The sequence below is a fragment of the Hibiscus syriacus genome, unplaced genomic scaffold, assembly GCF_006381635.1.
Source record: "Hibiscus syriacus cultivar Baekdansim isolate YM2019G1 unplaced genomic scaffold, ASM638163v2 tig00111566_pilon, whole genome shotgun sequence".
Classification (NCBI taxonomy): domain Eukaryota; kingdom Viridiplantae; phylum Streptophyta; class Magnoliopsida; order Malvales; family Malvaceae; genus Hibiscus; species Hibiscus syriacus.
In genome coordinates, this window is record NW_024063122.1 from 1,203,195 (window position 1) to 1,211,383 (window position 8,189).

Consider the following 8,189-nt stretch of genomic DNA (forward strand, 5'->3'; position numbering starts at 1 on the left):
AACCCTAATCTACTAATTAGTTATTTCAACACCGCAAAGAGGAGTTACAATTCAGCCGCCTCCAACAACCCGAGTTTCTCGGTGTTTCTTTGGTATCAAGTCAAGTAACACAACAAATAGTCTTTTGGTTCGAATACAACTCTAGGAATATCAAAACTAAAAAAAGTAAACTCTAGACTATAAATAAGCATGTAAATGGAACACAATGGACGGAAAATTATCAAGAAAACATGAGAAGCATAAAAAAAGATTTGTAAAAACCTTGAAGAAATAAAGAAGGTATTTTTTCTTACCTCGTGCGTATAGTGGTCGTTGCATGTAGCTTCATTTTCCCTTTATTTTGCTTCGAAAAGCCGATGAACTAGGGGAGGGTTCTAGAGTTTCAAACTCAGATCTAACCCTCATCGAGGCTAGTTTTTAAAAAAGGTTTGGATTTTCGAGATGGGGAGGGGAAGAGTTTTCAAAAAAATACAAAAAGTTTTTTTGCCACCACCGATGAACGGTGGCCGGTGCCGATATATGGTGGTCGGTGAGGCGGTGGCTGGCCGGAAACTAGGTATTTGTAGCGGTGTTCTTCATTTCACAAAGAACATGAAGAACTCCCAGAGGATTTTTTGGGTCTGCGTTTTGATCTTTTGAGAGGGGGCATTATGAAAATCTGTTTATTGTTTATGGTTTTTGACTTTTATAGTCGACCCTTGACCCAGTTTCTGACCCGCGTATTGACTCGATACACCCTTAGGATCCGTGTGTTTTCAATATAAAAGGGGAAATTCTATTTTGGTCCCCCGTTATTTTTAGAAGTCCATTTTGGCCTTAAATTGAATTTATATCCCGATGTTGCTTTGAAATTTAACACCAAACTTATTTTTCTTTCAATTTGGTCCTTGCGCTTTTTAATTTCTCTGTTTTATTCTTGTTTTTATTTATTTATTATATATATATATTATTTTTACTATTATTTTCTTTTTTTTATTATTATGTTTTCTTTATTTTATTTTATTTTCTTTATCTTTATTGTATTTATCTTATTTATCTTTATCTTATTTTTTATTATTTTTATTTTCTTTATCTTTATTTATTTATTATATATATATTATTATTATTTTCTTTATTTTCTATCTTTATTTTTTTATTTCTTTTATTTTCTTTATCTTTATTTCATTTACTTTTTATCTTTACTTTATCTTTATTTTTTTCTTTATCTTTATTTTTATTTTCTTTATCTCATTTTTTATTTCATTTGTTTTTTTATTTTCTTTATTTTCATTAACTTTTTTTTCTATCTAACACGTTTCTTGACTTCTTAAGGGTACACTTTTAAATTCGTCAGAGGTAAGTAATTTGGATCATATATTACCTTTTAATCTAACTTGCAATTTTCTTAATTAAAGACAAATGGAAATTAATTAGAACCGAAAGGGCAGTTCAAGGGTGCTAATCATTCCGTGACTGTAACCGACTTCCGAATTTGACATTTCTTTGGTAAGACACAGATCAGGTAAGATGGTGTTCAATCAGCCTAAATAATGTTTTAAAAATAATCGGTGGTGACTCTAACGTGTTTTATTTAAGTCGAAGCCCAATTCTGGCCCACCCAAAAGACGGTCGCGACACATTTTTTTTTTTAAAAAAACAAGACAATATATAATCATCAAGGTCCAATTTTGGATATCATGGAGTAGTTTAATTTTTTTCACGTATAACTAACTTTCAAAATTTCTTAATATTTTTTATTGGAATTGATTTTATAAGCATGAAATTATACTTAATTTAATATAATTAATGATGTTTTTTTATTTGGAAAACATACATCTTTAGAAAATATTTTTTGTCAACCTAAAACAGTTCGGCACTATTAATGTCCAAATAGAATAATTTCATATTATACCAGCACAACAACCAGTAAATTATATTAAATAAGCGACTTTAGTGGTTAAGAGATAATTGTTATTCTTAGAGGTTTCGAATTCGAGTACAATATGCACATGTGTTTGAGAGTTCATTGTTAAATGATTGAGAATATTTCAAACATATATTATTTTGCAATCACTCCAAACTAATAAAATATGATGAATATTTTAAGCAATTCTAACATAAAATTAAAGAAATGAAAAGAATTCATTGAGTGGGTTTGTGTGAACCTTAGGGACCATGCGTATTTTTCGATTGATGGAAGCGATTGGGATATTTTTTTTAGGGTTGTGGTGTGGTGTTTATGGAACTGTAGAGACAATACTATCTTCAATCAGGATAACCCCGATCGTGAGAGTATGATTCACCGAGCTAGAAGACTGTAGAGAGAAACTATTATCGCTTTAGTTTGAAGAAGTCTTATCCATATGAATCCCATGCGTGGCCAATGCAACTCATTTCATTGGCATCCTCCCCCTCCGAATTGGTTGAAAATTAACACTGATGGGGCCAGAAATCTTTCTACAGGTCTTGCTTCTTGTGTAGGGATTATCCGAGATTTCCAAGGGCGATGGATATCGGGCTTCTCTAAATATCTTTATGCTTGCTCTCTATTGGATGCAAAACTTTATGGAGTTTATGAGGGTTTGAATTTAGCTTGGGAGATTGGTGCTCATCGTGTTACGGTGGAAACTAATTGCAAGAAGGCATTTTTCCTACTGAGGCAAGGTGAGTACATGAATGGGATTTCATATATGGTTAGTCATTTGAAGGGGATAATCTCTAGAAGATAGAGTATTCAATTCGTGCATATTGGCCGTATAACGACCCGAATCCCAGGCTAGGAGTTTTGTACTAACCTGAGATGGGCTTTGGTTGATTCTTTGGCTTTTAGGAAGCCTTGACCCAAGATTTAATGAAATTGGGCTTGGATTGAGCCTAATAGTGGATAAAAAGGGCATTTTTATTTTACAACTAAAATCAGGAGGACCAAGGAAGTAATTAATCCCTTCTTAGTTTGAAAGGTTGAATTTATTTTATTTTTATGAGGTCACTGTAGCATCCCAAAAACTGGCCTAGTCACCAAAGTGCAAGATTTTAAAATTTTGCGGTCAATTTAGATAAATTGGAAATTTTAGGGTTTTGTTTGGAATATTTTTTATATAGGATTGTTTAGCAAAGATTAAAAGAGGAAGGGGCATTTTGGTCTTTTGACAATTAATGAATTAAAAATTTATGAGGAGTATATTATAAATACGTGGAAAAGGGAAGATGAGTAATAAGGAAGTCTAGAATTCTCTATTTTCTTCATCTTTTTTTCCTCCTCCCCACCGTGAGTTTCTACCTAAGTTGAGTATGTTTCCGGTTGATTATTCCTTTCATTTTATGTTGGTTTTGATTCTTAGAGTGTTAGGAAAGCTTTAGGAAGCTAAAAGAGGTGTAGAAACTAAAAGAATTTCAAGTTATGGGTGATTGAAGAAAAAGGATTTTTAAGTGAATTGATGAGAAAAGGTTAATAAATGGATTTTGAAGTCATATTTGACTTGTCATAAGCTGAAATAAGAAATCTAAAGAGTTAGAAATGGATTTAGAACATGTTAAATTTTTGGTAAGATTTTTAGTTTCAAGTGAAATTATGGGAGTTTGGATGATTAAGTGTCTTATAGTAAAATAAGTTAGTTTTTATAAGTATAGTTAAGTTAAAGGCTTGACAGGAGGTCATAGTGGAAGGTTTAAGGGAGTTTGGTCAAATTTCATGTTGAAATGAGCAAGTTCTAGGTAAGGGGTATCGGTACTGGATGAACATTACTGATACTTCAAAGTAAAAATAGTTGATATCAGGGTATGGGTATTGATACTGGATGAGTAGTATCGATACCATAAGGTAAGAGTTGATGAATCATTTTAAGAGTATCAAAACCGAAGGAGTGGTATAGATACCAGGGGTATCGATACCAATGTTCAAGTATCGATACCATTTTTATAAGATGAATTACAGAATCTAGAAAGGGTATCGATACTAAAGTAAAGTATCGGTACCGCAGTGAGGAAGTATCGGTACTGTGCCTGGGGTATCATACTATTCATATTGAAATTTTGAACTAAGTGCTTCGTTTAGCTTATGTTTTTAAGGATTGACTATAGTGATATGAAAACCAATATTTATACCAATCGTATTATTGTGTAGATATCGAACGAAGGAAAGTCCAAGATGATTCCAAGCCATAAAAGTGTTCAAGAGTTATAAGTATTTTGCTTTGACTAAATGAGGCCAAGGTGAGTGCATACTACTATAATATATGGTGATATGGGAAATAAGACTTGTGATGAGTCTATTTCCAATGTTAAATTGCATGATTTTATGAATACAAGTATATTATTGATATAGTTTTTATGTGTACATAAGTCATGCATATGTCTATATGTTACGTGCATTGTTATACATGAGCTATGTGTTAAATGTTATACTATGTGTTACATGTCTATGTGAATATATGTCTGTGTGATAACCTATGTGAACTGGTATAATTGACCTATGTGATTAAATGAAAAAACGAGATAAGCTAAATAACATTTACCTATGTGATTACATGAGAATATGATATAAGCTATGTGAGATTGACATAAGTGATTATATGAACATGTGATGTAACCTACGTGATAACAACTTATGTGATTATATGTCCATATGATATTGAACTACGTGATTATATGAATATGTGAAATGTGTAAATAGTAAAGCCCATAAGTATGTGATATGAGAGCTAAATGTATAATTGACATGCCAAGAGTCGAGGGTTCTATGCGGTCATTCGAGACAATTCTATGTGGTCATTCGAGACATTTCTACGCAGTCCTTTGAGACAATACTATGTGATTCTTCGGGATATATCTATGTGGCACTTCAGTGTAATTGATACCTATGTGATTAAATGAAAAAACAAGATAAGCTAAATAACATTTACCTATGTGATTACATGAGAATATGATATAAGCTATGTGAGATTGACATAAGTGATTATATGAACATGTGATGTAACCTACGTGATAACAACTTATGTGATTATATGTCCATATGATATTGAACTACGTGATTATATGAATATGTGAAATATGTAAATAGTAAAGCCCATAAGTATGTGATATGAGAGCTAAATGTATAATTGACATGCCAAGAGTCGAGGGTTCTACGCGGTCATTCGAGACAATTCTATGTGGTCATTCGAGACATTTCTACGCAGTCCTTTGAGACAATACTATGTGATCCTTCGGGATATATCTATGTGGCACTTCGGTGTAATTGATACGAGTTGTGGTGACAACACTAGTGCACAACCTCAATACACTCACATACCTTAAGTTCTCAATGATGTACCATGAGCTATTAAAAGAAAAACAATATAATGAACTATGATAATGATAATGATAGTGACAATGATAATGGTGTTGATAATGATATTGATAATGATGATGATAATGATGCTGATGTTGATGAGTATATATATACATATATATATATATATGCACTTATGTTTTTTTATATGATGTGTTCTATAGTTTCTTTACCTGATTGTATGAAATGCTTAGAATATGATTAAGTGATGAAATGTTTTATTATACATTTTATATGCCTCACTAAGCCAATGACTTAGCGTGTGAGTGTTTCACACGTAGGTTCAGAGAAGCAAGAAGATTAAAGTTAGGAGTCAAGACAATCTAGGCCTTCCGAAGATCGGATCAGAAAAGATTTAACAATACTTGTTTTGTTGTATTAAATATGTTTGGATGTAATTAAAGGTTAAATTGTATATGCTCTTATCATTTTTGTAAATGAACTTTATTGTATTTATGTAAATTAATAAGTCATTTATTTTTAGAGGGAGTTTGAATTTTCTTTATATACTTCGATCAAGGGGTTCCACCATTTTTATATAATCAAAAGTTTAAATTTTCAACTATCTTTTAAAAGTAAACAATTTGAAAAGTCAATTTGACACCCAAAATTAGTATACTGGTCAGATACAGGTTGGGGTGTTACATTTAATGGTATCGGAGTTATGGTTTAGCCGATTCTAGGCTCAAATCGAAGTCAAGTGTGTTTTAAAAAGTATACAAGCTAACAAAAAGTGAAAATTTCTGATCTGATAGTGTACAGAGTGTGTTGTCTTGCTAATAGAGTTGTATTGTTATGTTTTATTAGATGTCTGACCATGAGAGCTCCCGAAGTGAAGCGGGAGATGATAGACATGAATGTTAGTAGTAATTCACCTGCCCTAGCCAGGCAAGGTGAAGAGAAGATACCTCAGGGAGTGTCTGTACAAGATCAGGGGGTATTTTTCAGGACGTTGAATGTTATTCTGACGCGTTTTCAACTTCCTACTCCCTTAACTCCTAGAATGAATGTAGTGAAAGAGTTAAAAGGGTTAAGAGCACCCAAGTTCAAGGGTGAACTGAGGAAGGTCCTGTCGTTGTGGATCTTTGGTTAAATGATGTGAAAATAATGTTGGAAGGTCTCCACTATTCTGAAATGGAGAAGTTTTGTTACTACGCGGGTAAGCTAGAGTATGGAGGACGAATGTCACCATGAGAATGTCAAATGATCAAGTGACGTGGTCATTTTTTTTAGAAGAGTTCAAGAATAAGTACATTGGTGATCAATTTATTAGGCAAATGAAGCAAGAATTCATGAGCTTGAAGCAAGGGAATTACACCATGTATGAGTATGAATGTGAGTTTAATAAGTTAAGTAGATTTGTTGTTGAGCTAATCCCGACTTAAAAGGTTGTATGTGATTGGTTTTTGGAGGGCTTATGCCCTAGATTAAAAGAGTTGTTGTTAGCTTTGAATCTGTCCTCGTTTCAAGAAGTGGTTAATCGTGCTAAAGCTCTAGAGAGAGCTTAGAATGAGAGGTATGGAGAACAAAAATCTCAGATGATTAAGAGAACTGGTGTTTCATCGAGTTCAATACCATTAAAGATAGGCATAGATTTTGGTTTTCAACCTCATACTAGGTCTGAGTCAGCTGCATCCTCTTCTAAAAGATCAAATCTAAGTCAATCGAGGCAATTTCAACATTGTGGAAAGAATCATACCGGATTATGTCGAGTGGTCTCCGGAGCCTGCTTTAGATGTGGTGACACCAGACATTTTATCCGGGATTGTCCATTGATGACTGATAAGGCTGCACAAACCGAATGATCTGTTATGGTATCTCACAGAGGTAGAGGCAGAGGTCGAGGAAGAAATCAGTCTGAGTCATCCACTCAACATGATATGCGTTCAACTGCCCGAGTCTACAACATAAAGACTAATGAAGATCGCAATGATCCAGAGATCATCGCATGTACTTTTCAACTCTTTGGTAAATTAATTTTGGTTTTGATAGATCCGGGATCAAAATATTTATATATTAGTAGTAATTGGTGAGAGAATTGAAAAATTCAATTGAAAGCAATAAGTAACGAGGTACTACTGACTAAACCATTATGGCATAGTGCTCGGGTGAATAAGTTGTGTCAAATTTGTTTGAGGTATGAGAAACTTATTCCGAGAAACCTTTAAAGAGCTTAAAAGATCGGAATAAAAGAAATGACCTATATTGCAAGGAGATTTTAATTTGTAAAGGAATATAGAGCTAAGGAAATTAAATTATTGAGTTTAAAGGATTCAATATGACAAGTATTAAATATGACAAGGATTATTACAAGGTGTAGATTATAAGTTTGGTATATAAGTAAGCAATTTTCAATGGAAATGGAAATGATCAAGAGTTGTTATGAACTTTGTATCAGGATTTCTTTGGAGATTAAATTTGGATGTTTATGAACAAATTGAATAAGTTATCACCCTTTATTTTAGAAAGGTGAATATTCTATGGATATGTACGTGTGATTATATGAAAAGATTGTTTGATTTCGTGAAGTATATTCCTCAATTATATCTGATGAAGATTTAAGGCTATCTTATAGTTATGGAAATCTTTGAACGTGATCTCAGAAATTTGATTTAACTGTAGAATTTCTATCCATGTATAGACAGATAGTTAGTTTAAGTAGATTATTCAGGTTTTAAAAAGATTATGGGAAGTGAGTGTAATAGAGTTAAAAGGATCTAAAGAAAAATGGCAGGCTAAGTTGACCAAGTGTGACGTGGAATTGTTTATGGTTGTATTTCTTGGCTATGTAACCGTAGTCAAAGAGATAAATATTGGTGTATCTATAAAGAAGGTAACATAGGAACGTGAGGATGTTATGCGTAGACAATTTACCATCTCT